Source organism: Mercenaria mercenaria, chromosome 6, assembly GCF_021730395.1.
Source record: "Mercenaria mercenaria strain notata chromosome 6, MADL_Memer_1, whole genome shotgun sequence".
NCBI lineage: Eukaryota > Metazoa > Mollusca > Bivalvia > Venerida > Veneridae > Mercenaria > Mercenaria mercenaria.
The window spans coordinates 80,473,302-80,494,669 of record NC_069366.1 but is presented as its reverse complement, the minus strand read 5'-3'; the positions used below and the strand labels follow the sequence as shown (position 1 = coordinate 80,494,669).

Here is a 21,368-nt window from a genome sequence, read left to right as displayed (position 1 = left end):
CGAAAACCATGGTATTTTTATGGCTTTTTCAGGATTTCTATTTTGCAGTTCAAGATATATTTTGAATCGCGTGCAGCTTCTCAAAAATATTGAACAGATTGCAAATTTGGCAGTTCGAATTGTAAAATGAAATTTTAGTTTGCGGTTCAAACATGTATGTACAAGAAGACGGTATTGTATTTTTTTCTATAATACACCATTTCAAAATCATTTGCGCTTTATAATTTTAACTACAAATTTCGCTGTTTGAATTGCAGACTAGGTTGGATATTTGCAGTACAAAATACATATATACTGCTATTCTGTTTCTTAGACAGATGTGATTTTTTTTAGCATTTCCGACTTTAAAATGGATTATTTCAGTGTCTGATATGCTTTTTTTATTTGATTTGAAAACTGTAAAATGCTAAAATGCACTTTACATCGCCGCTTTAACTTACAAAGTGAAATAGTATTTGTGACGTTTGCTGTTAGAATTGTTTTCAAAATCTTCAGGGAGGTGTTGAACATGTTAGGGGAAGCCATGGCCGTTAAAGAAGAACTAAATGAAAATGTGAACGCCATTTATGGAAACGTCCATAAATTCAGTTTAGGTCAAGTGTATAAAACTTGATTAAGGTTGAAGTTAAAAGCTAATTACTTCGAATCAAGTACAAGCCTATGCAGGTGTAGTCGCAATACATGTAGTTTAAGATTAAACAGTGGTGTCCTACACTTTTCTCCCATTATCGTGCCAGTTCTCAATAGCATGATTTCGTTTACCCTAATGCGTTTATGTTTTTACCCTTATGCGATTGTGTTAGTATTTGTAGCATTTTTTTTCATTTACATCTCCAGCAAGTCAGAATTGTGTATTCACAAAATATGTATGTCCATAATGAGAACAAAAGCAACATTTTACATTTCAGGAATATTTTTACTTATAAAATTTTTGTTCTTCATTTGATAATAAAAGACTGGAGATTTCTGACAAATGTGTATATTTTGGCCTGGCTTAAAAGGGAATCTAATATCACAGCCAAATTTGTATCCCTGGCAGCAAGCAGAGCTTTAGGCGCATGGATTGCAAAATCACGTAGAACTCTATGGTTTGGTCGGTTACAGCTTATAGGGTAGACGATAAAATTTACATGCTTTGAGGCAAATAAATTCCCCGCTCTGCTGTGGCTGGAGAAAGTTAACATCAAACAGCCAGAATGTGTTGCAATTATTGGGATAGAATATCAGTCATAAACCCTCGTTTGCAGAGTGGCAAAGTATTGTTATAATATGGGCAATAAAAACTGTACAAAAATGGTAATCTAGCATAAAAAACTTGTTTTTAAATTTTGGATGTGCAGAATTTTATGATTCTTACATTTATATCTAATCTTCCATACCTTACAGTCTCTAAACGAATTGGGGCAATACCAGTTCTTAATGCATTTCTGATGATTGAGGATACATTCTATGACCCGGGTCAACCAATTTCCAATGTAATTAACATGGTTGATTTATGATATACAATCCATGTCAACCAATTCTGAATGCATTTCTGATGGTTGATCTACGAGCTAAGACCCAGGTCAACCAATTCTGAACGCATTTCTAATGGTTGATCTACGATCTACGACCCAGGTCAATCAATTCTAAACCCTTTTCTAATGGTTGATCTACGAGCTACGACCCAGGTCAACCAATTCTAAACCCTTTTCTAATGGTTGATCTACGAGCTACGACCCAGGTCAACCAATCCTGAACACTTTTCTAATGGTTGATCTACGAGCTACGACCCAGGTCAACCAATTCTGAACACTTTTCTAATGGTTGATCTACGAGCTACGACCCAGGTCAACCAATCCTGAACACTTTTCTAATGGTTGATCTACGAGCTACGACCCAGGTCAGCCAATTCTGAACACTTTTCTAATGGTTGATCTACGAGCTACGACCCAGGTCAACCAATTCTAAACCCTTTTCTAATGGTTGATCTACGAGCTACGACCCAGGTCGACCAATTCTAAACTCATTTCTGATGGTTGATCTACGATCTACGACCCAGGTCAACCAATCCTGAACACTTTTCTAATGGTTGATCTACGATCTACGACCCAGGTCAACCAATTCTAAACACTTTTCTAATGGTTGATCTACGAGCTACGACCCAGGTCAACCAATTCTAAACTGTTTTCTAATGGTTGATCTACGAGCTACGACCTAGGTCAACCAATTCTGAACGCATTTCCAATGGTTGATCTACGATCTACGACCCAGGTCAACCAATTCTAAACACTTTTCTAATTGTTGATCTACGATCTACGACCCAGGTCGACCAATTCTGAACTCATTTCTGATGGTTGATCTACGATCTACGACCCAGGTCAACCAATGCTTAACACTTTTCTAATGGTTGATCTACGAGCTACGACCCTGGTCAACCAATTCTAAACAGTTTTCTAATGGTTGATCTACGAGCTACGACCCAGGTCAACCAATTCTAAACAGTTTTCTAATGGTTGATCTACGATCTACGACCCAGGTCAACCAATTCTAAACCCTTTTCTAATGGTTGAGCTATGAGCTACGACCCAGGTCAGCCAATTCTGAACACTTTTCTAATGGTTGATCTACGAGCTACGACCCAGGTCAACCAATCCTGAACACTTTTCTAATGGTTGATCTACGAGCTACGACCCAGGTCAGCCAATTCTGAACACTTTTCTAATGGTTGATCTACGAGCTACGACCCAGGTCAACCAATTCAAAACCCTTTTCTAATGGTTGATCTACGAGCTACGACCCAGGTCGACCAATTCTAAACTCATTTCTGATGGTTGATCTACGATCTACGACCCAGGTCAACCAATCCTGAACACTTTTCTAATGGTTGATCTACGATCTACGACCCAGGTCAACCAATTCTAAACACTTTTCTAATGGTTGATCTACGAGCTACGACCCAGGTCAACCAATTCTAAACTGTTTTCTAATGGTTGATCTACGAGCTACGACCTAGGTCAACCAATTCTGAACGCATTTCCAATGGTTGATCTACGATCTACGACCCAGGTCAACCAATTCTAAACACTTTTCTAATTGTTGATCTACGATCTACGACCCAGGTCGACCAATTCTGAACTCATTTCTGATGGTTGATCTACGATCTACGACCCAGGTCAACCAATGCTTAACACTTTTCTAATGGTTGATCTACGAGCTACGACCCAGGTCAACCAATTCTAAACAGTTTTCTAATGGTTGATCTACGAGCTACGACCCAGGTCAACCAATTCTAAACAGTTTTCTAATGGTTGATCTACGAGCTACGACCCAGGTCAACCAATTCTAAACCCTTTTCTAATGGTTGAGCTATGAGCTACGACCCAGGTCAACCAATTCTAAACCCTTTTCTAATGGTTGATCTACGAGCTACGACCCAGGGCAGCCAATTCTGAACACTTTTCTAATGGTTGATCTACGATCTACGACCCAGGTCGACCAATTCTGAACTCATTTCTAATGGTTGATCTACGAGCTACGACCCAGGTCAACCAATTCTAAACACTTTTCTAATGGTTGATCTACGAGCTACGACCCAGGTCGACCAATTCTAAACTCATTTCTGATGGTTGATCTACGATCTACGACCCAGGTCAACCAATCGTGAACACTTTTCTAATGGTTGATCTACGATCTACGACCCAGGTCAACCAATTCTAAACAGTTTTCTAATGGTTGATCTACGAGCTACGACCCAGGTCAACCAATCCTGAACACTTTTCTAATGGTTGATCTACGAGCTACGACCCAGGTCAGCCAATTCTGAACACTTTTCTAATGGTTGATCTACGAGCTACGACCCAGGTCAACCAATTCTAAACCCTTTTCTAATGGTTGATCTACGAGCTACGACCCAGGTCGACCAATTCTGAACACATTTCTGATGGTTGATCTACGATCTACGACCCAGGTCAACCAATCCTGAACACTTTTCTAATGGTTGATCTACGATCTACGACCCAGGTCAACCAATTCTAAACACTTTTCTAATGGTCGATCTACGAGCTACGACCCAGGTCAACCAATTCTAAACTGTTTTCTAATGGTTGATCTACGAGCTACGACCCAGGTCAACCAATCCTGAACACTTTTCTAATGGTTGATCTACGAGCTACGACCCAGGTCAACCAATTCTAAACACTTTTCTTATGGTTGATCTACGAGCTACGACCCAGGTCGACCAATCCTAAACCGTTTTCTAATGGTTGATCTACGAGCTACGACCCAGGTCAACCAATTCTGAACGCATTTCCAATGGTTGATCTACGAGCTACGACCCAGGTCAACCAATTCTAAACACTTTTCTAATGGTTGATCTACGATCTACGACCCAGGTCGACCACTTCTGAACTCATTTCTGATGGTTGATCTACGATCTACGACCCAGGTCAACCAATTCTTAACACTTTTCTAATGGTTGATCTACGAGCTACGACCCAGGTCAACCAATTCTAAACAGTTTTCTAATGGTTGATCTACGAGCTACGACCCAGGTCAACCAATTTTAAACCCTTTTCTAATGGTTGATCTACGAGCTACGACCCAGGTCAACCAATTCTAAACCCTTTTTAATGGTTGATCTACGATCTACGACCCAGGTCAACCAATCCTGAACACTTTTCTAATGGTTGATCTACGAGCTACGACCCAGGTCAGCAAATTCTGAACACTTTTCTAATGGTTGATCTACGATCTACGACCCAGGTCGACCAATTCTGAACTCATTTCTGATGGTTGATCTACGATCTACGACCAAGGTCAACCAATTCTAAACACTTTTCTAATGGTTGATCTACGAGCTACGACCCAGGTCAACCAATTCTAAACCCTTTTCTAATGGTTGATCTACGAGCTACGACCCAGGTCGACCAATTCTAAACTCATTTCTGATGGTTGATCTACGATCTACGACCCAGGTCAACCAATCCTGAACACCTTTCTAATGGTTGATCTACGAGCTACGACCCAGGTCAACCAATTCTAAACAGTTTTCTAATGGTTGATCTACGAGCTACGACCCAGGTCAACCAATTCTAAACTCATTTCTGATGGTTGATCTACGATCTACGACCCAGGTCAACCAATCCTGAACACTTTTCTAATGGTTGATCTACGATCTACGACCCAGGTCAACCAATTCTAAACAGTTTTCTAATGGTTGATCTACGAGCTACGACCCAGGTCAACCAATTCTAAACCCTTTTCTGATGGTTGATCTACGATCTACGACCCAGGTCAACAAAGTAGACATTTTTATTGTCGACCTACGATCTACGAGCTACGCGCCAACTTCACACACCTAGAAAAATAACTCTGCGCCACAGATTGCTTTAACCTTAGGCGACTATAACGCTACTAAAACACTCTGATTCTTATGATATACATATGAGCCAAGGATATTTTTATGAAACAGAACCATTCTCTATTTTTTCGATCAATAAATGAATACGCAAAAGGTCCTTATTAACTTACTTTTTACTATGTTATGTGGCAAAGTATGTAGTTATAGATTATCACTGTAATACTTTGCAATAAATAAGAAATGTAAGACTATTTATCTGTTACATGAGAAATTATATTATCAATCTACAACACAAATTCTGTGAGGCAATATTTTGCAAATTGTTTCTTGGAGCCGTTCGTTAAGTTACAGTGATAGAAAATAAGTCGAAAGTCAAGTTCCTGTTTTTAATGACAACAAAACATCGGCTATTTAAAGTCTTTGTAATGTTAGAAATTAACGTGAAAAAAATGCAAATGAAATTATCTGCATTTGCAGAGAATACATTTATTACATATTAAAATGAAATATATCTGGTGTGTTCATATTGAAAAAAAATCCTTTATATATTTATACACCTGTAAGTAAATCAAAGCGCTGAAAGCACTTAAGGACGGTTGTCCTAGAAAGTGTCAAACCAAACCGAGCAAAAATGAACATTTGCGTTATACATGTAAATGCTCAAAAGTGACACTAGAGCTCACTTTAACAATAAGATAAATAACAGTAGGAGGCCTTGGTTTCTATTGTTCCTAGTGGGGCAAAAGTGACAGATACAGGCTTCATCACTAGACACCATTGCCACAAAGAAGATTAAGGGAAAGACTGTACAGTTGTACTCTGTAATAAAGGTTTCACTAGGAGGCTTGTATATATATTCTTTATATAGGCTTAATTAACCACTTCTACAGCAAACTCGTTATAAGAGAAAAAAAAGGACAATGTACATTCTATAAACTTTAATTTAGTAATAAAACAATGTTAGACTAGTTTAAAGTGTTCTTAAATAAAATTGGATTTTCAGTATGAAATAATTTACAAAAAAAAATAGTTTTATGCACTACACATCTGGGCTAACATTCTTAAAGCATCTTTGTTTTTTTTTAATTAATTGTTTTCCTAACTTTGTTTCCTTTCAACTGAGAGAAACTTTAATCACCTGACACCTGTTTAGTAGAGTAATATACATGTTTTACATGCTGTTTAATTTTTAGTTGAAACAACTCTTTCTTTCTATGATTTTTTTTTGGTGTTGTTTGATTTTTTTTCTCTCAAAACGGAAAGCTAATAATTGTATATCATTAGGACACCGAGCACATTTTTATGCAATCTCACAAGACTAATAATATCTGTCAGAGAGAAAATACCAAGGTACCTGCTTTTTTTCGTTTTTTTTACATAAACAAAATATTATCAGTGCATGAAACACTAGTCGTCATTAATAGCACGAGAGTCATCTGGCATGGAGGGTGCCAGATGGGTTTTGCTGGCATTGGTAAAATCACCGGAAACGCCAGTCCGGTGTGCAAGAAATACGTATATGGCACGCCAATTGTCCAGTAATAATGTGAACCAGGCTCACGGTCGAAAAACTAGGATTAACAATCGGTAAACTAGGTATTTCGAACATAAAACCAGGTTTTTCGAATACTAACCTATATTTTCGAACGAAAACATAAAATAAAGGGCGTAAACCATAGTTTATGCCCGTGAACCCAGGTTAATGTTCAATGAACTTAATTCGATTGAACTATGAAATTCGGTCATTATTCTAAGTTCACTATAGCTGTAACGACAGATACGTATTAGACTTTCCTCCTCATAGTAAAGGGGGCAGTAGGACCCCTCTGTCAAAAAAGATTGGATCCGCGCATGTCTAAAGCGTAACATATTTTTTTTTTTTTTTTTTTTTTTTTTGTCATAAAAGGGTCGGACAACGAGTAAAACCTACATTTTGCATTTTTAAGGTCATTGATTTTTAACTATACAGTAACATCTCTGATAGACGGAGGATTGGAGATTAGCACTGGTCTTTCCCACGTATGATGTTTCGGTAAACCATCTTTCTGTGAAAATAGCCGAAATATTGTTGAAATCTTAAAGTAATCCAAAAAAACATAATGAAACTAGAAAATATGTTGCAGGCTATCGTTGATTCATCTGGTGAACATGATAGATCCATCATCGATCCTGTGTAAAGTCGTGAAAATTCCAAATGTAATAGTATTTAGTGCCTCTTAAGTTTAATACAGATAAAATGTAGCTGAAACTTTGACCAAAATCTTGCGCAATATTCAAGATGACGTATTTTGTGTAAGTTTGCTGTTATATAACCTGTATAATGCACACATTTTTGTTTTGTACTTGCACAGGGATAGCGCAGATCTACGGAGTTTTCGATCCTCGGGCGGGACGTATGTTCTCCGTGACGATTTGATGAAAGACATTGCATCTAAAATCATTCGTCCTCCACCTCTTATTCATGTGGGGAAGTTGACAGTTACTTTCAGAGAACAGTTTGTACTGATACAGAATCCATGAACACTGGTTTATTCTTAGGTTAGGTTAACTGTCCGCCGATACATAACTGAAATACAGTTGAAAACCGGCGTTAAACCCAAGACAAACAAACACTTTTTCAGACATACAGTGCAAGAACAATACAGTTTCAGCTTTAGAGAGTTTACGTACGGATACGGATCTCGCTAAAGTTATCAGATGGGACCATCAAACAATAGAAATAACGCCTGACCAACTTTGCTAACTAGAGCTAGATACTCCTGTGAAGAAAATCAAAATTCTGTCTGAATAGAAATTCAAAACAAGAACTTTTTAAAAAGTTATTAATCACAGATATACACAGAGAAAAACACTGAACATAGAAATTCTCGAAACCCTATGTTTAATTTTCCAAACTGCTAACAGTCTAGATCTAGGGCTTTTTAAAGGTTTATACTTATCATCTCTTTAGAGTAGGGGTGGAATATAAGTTCTCGTTTGTACAGCAACATTTTATTTCCTAAATGTAAAACACTGGTCAGTGATTTCTAATAATTTGTGGATGCAATATATGTGAATGGACAGCGTAGCAACAAGTGCTTTTCAAACATTTCACGCCTGATAATTTGGAACCCCTCTTTTTATAGTTTGATGAAGATTCTATTCAGACTACTGTATGTATGAAGTTGATCCACATTGAAATCGGACACCAAAACAAAACCGTTTTCGAAACCAGATTATTGTGACAATATTTGCAAAATTCATGTTAAATTCATTAGAAAAAAATAAAACTGGTGAAATTAAAGAAAAAAGTATGTTTTCAGTCGTGTTCGATCTTCAAACATTTGGTGTGTTAAGCAAACGCGTTACCACCAAGCTACAGCTGCAACCTTATGACAGTGAAAAAATATGTATATATCTATACATAACTGATTTCAGTTCCGGCAGCATACGTTGAAAATCAAGATAAATCAAAGAAATATGAAATAAATTATTTTATAGCTCTTTAAGTAAGTATATCGGGCACTGTTTTTTTAAACTATCAAACACTCATTTACATTGTTATTCACAGTTCAAAAGAATAAGCGGGTCGCTATAATCATCCGTGATTGACTTAAAGCGTCTATTGACTCCGATTCAAACAAACATAATACTGTTAAAAGTTTAGAACAAGTTTATTTCAACGGGTTTTCGAAACCACAGGAGTAATAAAAAATCGGAAGATTTTCCCCGTATGTATATTATTGGAGGGGGAAGGCCGGTATGTCTTCCACAACAATATGGCGTCTTCCTCGGCAATGAGCGAAGAAGGGGGTCATGTGACCCGTCATGTGGTCAGTTTTGGCGCGATCTTTTTGCATTAGAGCAATACTGAGCTACTGACCTTTGGAAATTAATATAGATACACCACTTCGATATCTAACGTTTTCTCGGAGAATACGGAAATGCATCACAATGCATATTCCTACGACCAAAATCAATAAATAAAAGGACAACTTTTAATACAACTGTTTTGTTACAATATTTTGGTAGCTCTAGATCTATATCACTCTTGATAATAGATCTAATTTTGCAGACTCGCATTTTTTCAAGGCGACTCATGAAGGGAACTATCTTATTTCAACGGAGTTTTACTAGATCTTGAAGTGATTAAAAATGGATTAAGGGAAAATATCGTCTATGTAATTTTTTGTGCATGGGTGGGGAAGGTGGGGGGGGGGAGTGGTTGCACTGGCCGGTTTGTCTTCGACAACCGTCCAAAAATTGCTGACAAAGAAATTTCAGTGATTCAGTTTTATGATTTTGTGAGAAAAATGTACTGTATTCACTGTTTTCATGACAGTTTGTGAAGGAAGTTGTATATCATTATTAAGAATTGGCATAGATACAAAATAGTACTTATTTGAATCAAGTGTTTGGCGCCATCGTATTACCTGTAATAAGTATGTAAATGTTAATCAGCCGCAAATTAAAGAAGTCACAATAATAATTAGCAAGGTCACATTACGTTTCTTGAAGTGTGCGATAACACATGAATTAATGCGTATGTTGTGGTAAACGCCTCGGTAGCCTAGTGGTAGTGCGCCCGCTTCGAGTGCGGGAGGTCGTGGTTTCGTCATACCAATTTCTTCTTGCTTAACGTAACAAATCATTCGTAAAGAAAAATACTGTCCTTTCTATTTATTTTCATTTTTCCGGCCGCAGGCCGGTATTGATTTCACATTTACTTCCATTTTATATCTATTTAACAGCTGATTAAAACTGTACATTTTGATTAGTGGATGAAAAATTCCACAGGTTTTTGAATAGAATAGATAATATTTTTTAAGGGATGTGCAGGTGCTCTGAGCTGTATTGTTAGACAGGAAAATCCGTTGCAAGACTCCTGTGGAAATAGCTGACCGTTTCAAGGCGGTGCCCCACTTTGTTCCTATATTTGTTCGCTTTGTCCTCGTGTGTTTGCTTTGTATGTGAGTGTGTGTGTTGGCAGTGTGCACATCTGCGTGCTGTGAGTTTTATTTTGGGAAGGCTGCGATTTTGGAACGTAGCATTTCCTGTTTGTTATTTATCCTTGTTTTTTAAGTACCACATGAGTGTCTGAAGTGGTTTAAATGTGCAAAAACGAAGAAAATGCGGTGTTTACATATGTATTGGTATCAAAGGCACGATATTTAAATCTAAATAAAACTGAATAAAAAAAAAACAACTGTTACACTCAAGAAACTCGATGCTTTAATGGAACACAGAGCAACAAGAAAAACGCTGTCAAGCTGCATTTTCATTTGTCTTTTTCATCATATTTTATTTAAACTAAAACAGAGAGACGCACATTCTCCGGAAAGTTCTGATGTATTAAGTAACGTTGACATTAATCAAACTGTTGAAAAAATCAAGGAGTGCTCCAGGCACAACAAATAGCAGATTTTTAATTAGTGCGTCAATTGTGCAAGAACACACCATCACTCCCTATTGATATGCTCGTACAAAAGCAAAATTGCGACAATGAGTGTACTACATGTGAACATCTAAGTTTCACCTACCCTGTCCAAAATGCTACTAATTGTACGATAAAATGCACGTCTAATTTCAATTTTATAGTCCACAGAGATTTGGTGAATTGTTATTTACTGTCGCTGCGCAATGTGATTATAACCCTTTCTACAAAATTGGTTTCCAACGTGATTAATTCTGTTGTCAAATGTATGGTGGCATGAAATGTATTCATGTTGTGTCTTTTTTGTCAAGAATGTATTTCATTCTTTTCTAAAATCATGTTATTAAGTATTCTGTTTGAAACATAATGTCGTGTTTTAATATCTCTGATAAATTTAAAATTTATTTTGATACGAATAGCGTGCAGATAAGATATATATTGGTGTCCATTTCTAAACTGAACTTTCATGGAATATGATCTTCATCAGTAATGGTTTGTTATGTGATTTAAGAAAAAAATAAACAAACATTGGATATTAAAAGTTATCAAAATGTGGACAGTTATACTGGCAACAGAAAATAAACAACATAATTGTCAAAAGTGATTTTTCTTGGAACAGAGAAATGAGAAAAGTTACGTTTTCAAAAACAAACATGTTGCGTCTTTGGTACTTTCTCAAAATTTGTCAAATGCAATTTTGACAAAAGAAACTTTATCAGAAAAACGGCGAAATATAAAATAGGGCAAGTCATATAATAGAACGAGGTAGCAAGTTTTATGAGTTAAAAGTAAGCTAAAAAGTATCACATTGCAAAACAATCTAACTGAAGAATTTGGGAACTGCATTGTTCATATTTTGTGTAATGACATTAATGATATTTCCAGCTAACCAATTGTTTCGGTTTTGTGGAAAATTGCATAACGTCAGGAAAGGCTTTGTTTAAAGTGGATAGATCCATAATTTTGTTTTCCTCTTTGCTTCTAGATAGTCGTGTGTAGCTTTTACGTTTTGGCATTTGAATAAAACAGAATTTACCAAAATGAAAATATATCAGTAAGATCAATATTAGAAATTAGAGAAATGCGTGAGGGATTTTAAAAAGAAACGAGTTCTGACGACTCGTATTCTGTGTGGTCTAAACGCTCCACGAACGCGGTTAATGGAAAATACGAAGTGTTGATTTTAGGTCTGAGTGACCATTGGTTTTCAGAAATTCCAAGATGGATGTATATAAATTTTCAGACAGCTTAAATGGAATAGATTCCGATCTGCATATTATTTGAAGGAGTGTTAGGATACGGAGATATTAGCAGTCTGATTTCTAAACAAACGCCTTGTACTTGTTAAACTGTTAATTAGCTGATTTTAAACAGTTTATAAAATCAACTAGCAGGGTGCAGTTGTCCTAGTTGACACCAGCAAATTTCACGTGTGTAGGCTGTTTAAATAATTTCACTTCCAAATATCTAAAACGAATAAAATAACAAAAATATATAAAATAAAATATAATTATGTAAGTATCAACTTACATTCTGCGTTCTATTGTCTATTATTATATTTTTTTACTTTACGGGTTAATTGCTTAAGTTGCAACACACTCTGTGTTTTGACACCAGCACTATGAGATCCGGGGGAGGGGCGAAGAAACTTGTACGCCGGATGTCAGTGAAAAGTAGACTTATTAACGCGCTTAATAAGACAATTGATGATGAAGATTTTGAAGTTCCTCGTTCACGATGGGTGTACAAAAACACGCGAAGGCGATGTCCGTCACCACATCGCATTTGGCCAACACAGGTAAAAATGTTTTGTTGTAGTTGTTATTGCTTTTTTATATATATTTAATTCAGTTTGTTTAGATGAATGGGTTTTGAATCATGCAATGGTATTTCTTAACTATTACTCATTAATGGAGACCTTTCGTACTATTCGGGCATTATTTTATGCAATTACTTTATTAGAATACCCGGTCAGTTATATGCCTTGCTTACATGACGCACCGAGCTGTGAAAAACCAGCGGTCCTAACCACTCGGCCATTGAAGCTTGACATTCACAGTATGAAATATGACACAAAATGGTACGGTTTTGATGATAGCATTTAAAAAGCAATTTACTTGTGCCAAAGAGCAAGCAGAGAGATGGCATATTTAATTACCACTAAAACAGGCCAAATATGATAGTCCCACATAACCTGCCGTTCCACAAGCGATGTCTGGTTTGCATGTAAATATATAACGTTTTGCAAATTGTTACTAAACTGCGTGCAATGTCATCTCTTAAAACGTACATTTAAGTTATTGAATAGTATTTATTATAAGCTGAATGTGTATCGTTAATTTTCCTCCATATTTTACAGCGAGTACCAATCTTTGCTTGTGTATTGTTTCAAAACATGGTAAATAAAATGGTTCTTAGGAAAACAAAGAAACTTGCCATCCATCAAAAGATGCCTTTATCTCGGAGAAGTGGTTAAGTAATTCATAATTCATTCGTTAAGTCAATTCATTTGCTTTTCATCTCAACATTTATTTTGGCGGCGGATCATTTTCGACACAAACAAGAAACAGAAAAAAGTTTAACTTTACGCGCATGTGTACTATTTTAGTACAACAACAATTACATAATCAATTGTTTGAAATCCAGTATGATCACCTTTGTTTGTCCATAAAGATAAGTTTATTCATATAAATTCCAGAAGGTCTTAGACCCAAGAGGACATGTGATACATATCTAAACCTCTGCTAGGTTGTAACTTTTCGAAATGAATGGAAACTTGCATTATTTTGAGTAGGGTTTACAGCAGTTTTCTAACTTTGTTGAGTGTAATTTTGTATACACAAAAATATACTCAAATTGAAAATGTAAGCGAAGATAGAATTTCACCAAATAGATGTGTTTTGTTTATTTTTTATGTAAATAACATACGCCAATATAATTGCAGTCTTTTGAAGGTCCATAATGCTTTAATTTTTTATTTTAGAAACAGATGAAACAGCTGTCTAAATAGATGTTATGCTTACTTACATGGTTAGAAAAACACTACTTTTAATATTGCACATGAACTGTTATAGTTAGAGCCATAAAGGGAGGTAATAAAAACAATATGTTCAATAAAACAATCGGAAATAGGATTTAACAAGTATGTTCATAACAGAAAATGTGGCAGCCAGATTTTATACAAAGGCATTATGAGCTTTAATAATGGTATCTCTAATACGATCGCTATCCTGAGCCATCAATAGCTCGAATATCACGGCTGACTCGAACATTAAATGTGATCTTCGGTATTCTATGTTTGGATCACTTGTTACATCGAATAACTCCAGCATTTTGCTCATATCCTTGCGGCTTCGATCAATCCGTGTTAAACTTAGTCTTGATTAAGAACACGTTACGGGCAGGCAGAAACAAGCACGAGGGTAGCAATGCAGCAGTTTTGACTAAAAAGATTAAACAGTTGTGGGACCAACTTTAAATGTCATTTGACTATTTTCTTCTTATTTTGTAGATTGTATTTCAATTTTAGCTATCAAAATATAGACTTTAAGATTTGGTGGTATGTAAAATTGCCCAGATGATATTTCTTTTAAAAAAGCAAAATATCTCATTTGAAATGAATAATAATATCGAAGAAATTGTGCAACAAATGACAAATTGTTAATTAAAGATATGCTTCAGTTGCAAAACCAAATCATCATAAATGCTTCTACAAAGACATGTATCTGTGACATTAAATATAATAAAGTGCAAGTCTACATCTCTCTAACATATTTAAACTTTCGACTAATTGTGCTATAAAATGCACGTCCAATTTCAATTTTTTTTGTCCACAGAGATTTAGTGTATTGTTATGTGAGCTGCTGTTTCGCCATGAGCATAGCCCTTTCAACAAAATTGGTTTCCAAGCATGATTGATACTGTTTTTAAAGGTACTCGCCCACAGATTGGATGAAATGTTTCAGCATATTCCTTTCCAGCAAGTTTCGCATACATGCATATATGACACAGAAAAATGATAAAGTTGGTAAAACATAAGAGTTAGATATTGGTATCAATGCCAATAGAATGTTAATTTTCTGCATTATTTCGAAAGCGTTGCAACGGTTTACTACCTTCTGCACACAATTTTTGGTTATTCATAAGCATTTATCTAGCAAAGATCGTATGTCAATACGTTTGAACCACTAATCTCGTTCATGGTACTCACTCTTTATGGATTATTGAGATAAAATATTTTTCGCCTAAAATGTTTTGGCTTGTCCCTTTAAATGTATGGTGATGTGGCATATATGCATGCTGTGTCTATTTCTCTAGGATTGCCTTTACTTCCTCGAGAAAGCTGTCAGCAAATTATTTGATTTGAGAAAGTCAAAATTATGCCATATAAAACATTCTGAAATATTGACCTGCAAATGAGAATTTGAATGTCCACTCAAAAGGTCGACGTTCATGGAATAGGAAATTCATTATTTATATTGTTTTTAGTAAAACATGCAGAAATAAAAACTATAGAAGATGTTTGTTTTGATATTAAAAAGTAAGCATATTGTTAACAATCAGACTGGCAACACAAAATAAACAACATTCAGCATCTATGCCAGACAGGATTTGTCTTGGAACGGACTAGAAAAAGTAATGTTCATCTAGAGACACCTTGTCTCTGTTTACAACTCGAAATCCGTTAAATGCCATTTTAACAAATGTGTATTGTTATCAAGAAGAAAGTGTAATAAAGAGCAAAACTGATAAATCGAGAGCTGAGTGCAAAACTATTGTATCTTGTTCTTTATTCATATACAGTTACAAAGTTTCGTTCTCAGCCCACGAACTGTATAGTTTGATGTTGAATATCATATTGCATAATCTATCTAACTAGAGTATTTGGAAAGAGTATTGTTTATACTTTCTGTAATGACATTTATGATAATTCCAGCAAACCAACTGTTTAGGCTTTGTAGAAAATTGCTTATCCTTTGGAAAGTTTTGATAAAAGTGTGGTTGAGTCAATTGTTCTGTGCTAATAAATTGCCATACATCGTTATTATTATTATTAAAATCATTTGAATTGAGAGGAATATGCGAGGTTGCTTTATGTATAGGGAAACAAGAAACAATAGAGTAAAACAAGTATTTTCATAGTGTAAAAACATTTGTGAGGTAATTTAGTGTTTATTTACGATCTGGGTGGACATTGATTATCAGAAAATAAACAGAGGGAATTATGGAAATTCTCAGGCAACCAATACGGAATACTAGAAACACTATTGTGACAATATGTTAGATTTGAAGAAAATATTGTTTCTCAAGTATAAAAGTTGCAATGGTTATAAAGCATTTAATTTCTCTAATTTCTTCTAGAAAAAAGCAAAATGTTTTTGTTTTAATATTTTGAGGAATAAAAATATGGAAACATAAGTCTGACTTATGTAATTAGGAATTATTAATTAGTACACTAATAAAATTGATACTTTTACCGGATAAATTGCTTAAAATTGCAAGAACCAGCACTATGATGTCCGGGGGAGGAGCAAGGAAACTTGTACGCCGGATGTCAGTGAAAAGTAGACTCATAAACGCTCTGAATAAGAATACTGATGATGCAGACTTTGATGTGCCACGGTCACGATGGGTGTACAAAAACACGCAAAGGCGGTGCCAGTCACCACCTTACATATGGCCGACGCAGGTAAAAGTTTTCTATCGTTACTTATTTCATACGAAGAACGTTAATTTTAAGCCAGTCTGCGTTTGTATGGGTTGCGAGTTAAGCCGACAGAGTTCAGGTAATTTTGGGGCATACCAGCTTCGATAGTGAATTGATATCCCATATGCACCTTCGGGGATACTGTACTTTTAGTACGGGTGCATGACGACCACAGGCCAGCTAGATGACAAATCGATCAGGGCCTAAATTCACTTAGGAATGATAAGAGTATGACAATTTATTCTTAGCAAGAGAGGAAAGAGGGGCACGTTTTTAAATAAAAATCATTAAAACTGATTATGCACATCACGTTTTCAGCAAGGCACATGAAGTACAAATGTATGTTTACTCTCTAGAGGAATCTAATAATGTTTTTTCTTAAACACATGTGATTGTAGTGTATTAACAGCAAAATCGAGTTATGGATGTGTTTGTGTCAAAGAGCAACAGAGAGATGTCATGTTGAATAAGCATAAAAATGCAGACTTAAATACTCAAGGTCGACCTTATCACTTCTAGTCTTACTTATTACTTGTCTTGAAACATCGTTAACTTAATGTATTCGGTTATTACGCACAGTATTATAGTACTCATTAACATTTAGAAAAAGAAAACATTTATATTATGTATTTTGATATATTTTTAAATCGAAATGGCATACTATTACCTGCGGTAATACATATGATAAAGGATATACATATACACAGATAATTCCCTTCTTTCAAATGTTTATTTCGTTCCTAACGTAGAAATGATATACATGTATTATACAGTATAAATAAATTCCTTCTTTCTGTCAAATGTTTTTTACCTTACTAACGTGACGGACATTTTTTATATTTGACAACACGAGTATTTTATCAATAAGTGATGACTAAAACTCATCTATTCACATATATTATGAAAATACTTCATAATTTTACAAAATAGATTTTTCAAAAAACTTTAAATTTTTGAAATATTAGAGGGAAGTCCCATTTGTTTTTTATTTCTCGGCGAGATAATTCCCTTTTTCTTTCTTAAAGAAAAAGGAATAGTAAGAAAATACTTTATCGAAGTGAAGCCAAGAAGGCGCAGATGCATTAACTCATGCTTAAACCATTTCTATTATCTTCGAAATGAACCATCAGAATTTAAGATAAAATTAGGATTATGTCAGACAAATCATGATCTGGTTCCTATGTTTGAACTGAGTCATCAATTTGGGCCACACATGAATTAATTTGAAGTTTTGAGATATCTTAAATACCAGATTTTCCATTCTAATTGCGTTAAGCATATATATCACATGAGTTCTTGCGGTCATTATATCCTGAAATTCAGAAATGTTTTCGCGGCGTCCTACTGTAATAACTTGTTCGTAAAAGACTCTTTCAATTAATCTATGTATATCCATTTTATATAGCGATTTTCTGTATCTTTTTAAAGATTTAAACTGGTAGTTTTAGTGTGTTATTAAGTACAACAAATGACCTTCTATTCTTTTATTATATTTTACTGCATGACTACCGATGTAGGTTTGACGTACGGACCGATGAGAGGACAACGTGACTTACATGAACAATTATATATTTTTATGAACATGTTAGAATGAAAACGACAAAGGCCTTCTTGTGGTTAATTGTCAGCTATACCACGGTTCTTTGTTAAGACGGTTTGTTATGTAACTCTTCGTGATTAAATCCCTTTGAATTTGAGCTCTGACTCATGCTATACTGGGCAATAAACTACTCGAAGGCCATGATTATTCAGTAAGTAACAACACCAATATGTTAACGCTTCAATGAAGTAGGAACCAAATGTACTTTAGGAAGGTAAAAAGAACTATTTTTTGTAAAGAACATGAAATATCAATCAAACGTTGTAACGATGAAGAGGTTCAACGACCATGCTTCAAAAAGATTACCTCTGAAGTGGGTTATTATCATTTATTTTCTTATGGCAGCATAAATTGGTCGTAATAAGGTACTCTGACCTCATTGACTTGTTTGCAATATCTTCTCAGTATAGTTAACAATATAAATCTGTTGACGGCAAAAACAATGTTGCGAATATATCAAATCTAGGATTGGTATTACAAAATGCTCAATTGAGCCTGCCTTATCGGTCACCTGTATTAAACAGCAAGTTTCCTCAAGCAGACAGTCAGTTAACGTCCCAATTCCGAAATTGACGTGTTTTTCAACTTGTCCTTAGCAGCCACCACCTTAAGCAGCCATACTATGTCACTTTCTTGGCTGGCTGCTCAGTACAGGTTTGATCTACCTTTAAGGATATTCAGTGTGTTTAAACAGTTTTTATTTATGAAAAATGCTCTTGTACACTGTATTTGCAGAAAAGATTTCCGAGGAACGCGCGATAACTTCATGTAAAAAATGATCAGCTTATCATTTTATTATATAAGATATCAACTGATCAACTAATTAATTTTTTTCTAGATCTATATTACAGGTTTAAAGCTAAAATATGGCGATGTACATTGGGACTCTGAAGAGTTTATTTAATTGTTTTTAAAAAGTTAATCATTGCAAATCAAAAACAAATTGACTTTTTCTGATATTTTAGCCACCCATTAACCTTTCAAGCTGAAACAAAAAGTTTACTAAGTTCATTGCGGGGTTATAAATGTCAACATTAATACTTCAAAACACAGATAAATGTAAAGAAATGTAGCTCACTATTTTGCTTGAGTTTACATTTGTACAACAACAGCTATACCTTGAAGATAATAAAACCACGCGTCTCAAATATTTATGTGAATTAGTAATGAAGATATAACGTCTAAAATTTCATAATGAAATGTACTTTATATGATAAATATACGTCACTCCTACACAAGCAAAAAAATCTCTAATTATCTCTAAGAATGTAGGAATAATATACAAGTGATAAATTGCTTTGTGAGAGATTCAACATTTCATGGAGCTCGATTTTTTTCATGCAAAATAGTTTACCTTTACTGAATCTATATTCGAAAACATTTTTTCAGTGTTCAGGAATAGAAATATTTTCAGTTGACAGACAAACGGATATCGCAGCATGACAAAATGTTTGAAAGAGAGCAATTTGATTAAAATATACTTGTCCAGAAAGAACTTGATCTTCGGCTGCAAATCAATCAATTCCATTGCTCTTCCATTCTTCGCCATGACCTGGTTTTGATCTGACGGCAAATCAATCAATAGCGCCGCTGTTCCATTTATCGCCATGACCTGGTTTTGATCTACAACTACAAAGCAGTTGCAATTACAGAAAAGTAATAATACATACCAGTAACAGCTTAGTTTCATTGGCTCATGCTGTGCAGTAACTGCATAAGTCTGGATGCATAAAATAGAAACAGACAGGGCCTGAAATGCCTTTCCTTTAAGAGTAATTGATCTATGGAAGCCGATAGGTGAATTAAGGCTTCATCAAAGTGAAACATAAAAAAATCTGTAATTCAAATATATCGAATATTTCCCGTATTTCTAAAGGTAAACATTTATTTATATCGTAAAATCTTTATATCGATCAAAGTAATAGAAGTACAAATTCAGTGTTGCGAAAACAAAACACATCGACACCTAAGTCCGAACCTATTTTAACTGTATATAAATAAAAAGTTTTTCCACTGAGGTAACGATGTGTGCATGCAAACTAATCACACTTCGAACCTAAAAAAAGTCGAAGATTGTTCTCATTGTCACAATTCAATATAGCGTGTAACTTATTCCAATTCTATATAACTTTAAAACATTGTCTCATCAAAATACTACATAATCAGAGTTTAAGATAAATGATAAAAATAAAAGAGAAAGATGTTCTAGGCCGACTTAAAGAGAGATAATATAAATATTTCATATTTTGATGTATATTTCTTTTGATCATTTTATAAATATAAAGCTCATCTTTAATCCTATAAATTATGATTTTAATTATAAAAGGAAAGGAAGTAAATAGCTTTGTTTGTATTAGAAATAATTGCGTAGGATGTTCGGCGAGAAAACAATTTCATAACTTTCAAAATAAACAGATTGGAATCGGGCATTGGAATGCGGTTGTTGGTTAATGATAAACCTCTCCTTTCTATAGAAATTGACTGGCAAACATACAGCGCCTGTCTAAGTTCATAGCTTGTTTGGTTACGTAAATATTTATCAAACATTCGCGCCATCTATCATAATTCTACTCACATTAAAGGATTTTCATCATTTATGTGAGTTATTCTACGCATGCGTAAATTTACCATATGTCGAGAAAATAAGGGTAAAATTTGGAAAATAGAGCAATATTTGAGAAAAAAAAATATTTAGAGTCGCAGGAACATTATTGTTTGAATGTATTTCTTTATGCTTTAAAGCGTTTTCCCGTTCCTCCTTAAACAATGTAAGTAATATCAAGCATGATCTTCCCGGGTTTGATTGCGTACTGAATATCATGAAACTTGAACATGACAGTGCTTGTATATACAGTATACTGGGCGAAAGTAGGTCCCATGTTCCCTGAATAAAGGGTAGATTTGTTCTCGTCAGAATGGAACAATCTCCCTTCTTATGTGACTATGATGTTTAATTGGTGTATATTTTAAGAAAGAAAACATATAAAGCATAATTGAGCCGTGCCATGGGAAAACCAACATAGTGGGTATGCGACCAGCATGGATCCAGACCAGCCTGCGCATCCGCGCAGTCTGGTCAGGCTCCATGCTGTTCGCTTTTAAAGCCTATTGGAATTGGAGAAACTATTAGCGAACAGCATGAAGCCTGACCAGACTGCGCGGATGCGCAGGCTGGTCTGGATCCATGCTGGTCGCATACCCACTATGTTGGTTTTCCCATGGCACGGCTCAATTATATTCTTAAAGCATTTCCTGTGATCCTGTGATCTGCAAATTAGGTCTGGTTTAACTATGATCGGCACTTCTT

At 35.2% G+C, this 21,368-nt stretch overlaps 1 protein-coding gene across 2 annotated transcripts in view; it reads left to right on the top strand.

Annotated features, from left to right (window-relative positions):
• LOC123549917 (inositol 1,4,5-trisphosphate receptor type 3-like) overlaps positions 1-21,368 on the top strand; it is a 277,938-nt gene that overhangs the window by 104,985 nt on the left and 151,585 nt on the right. The window lies entirely within an intron of this gene.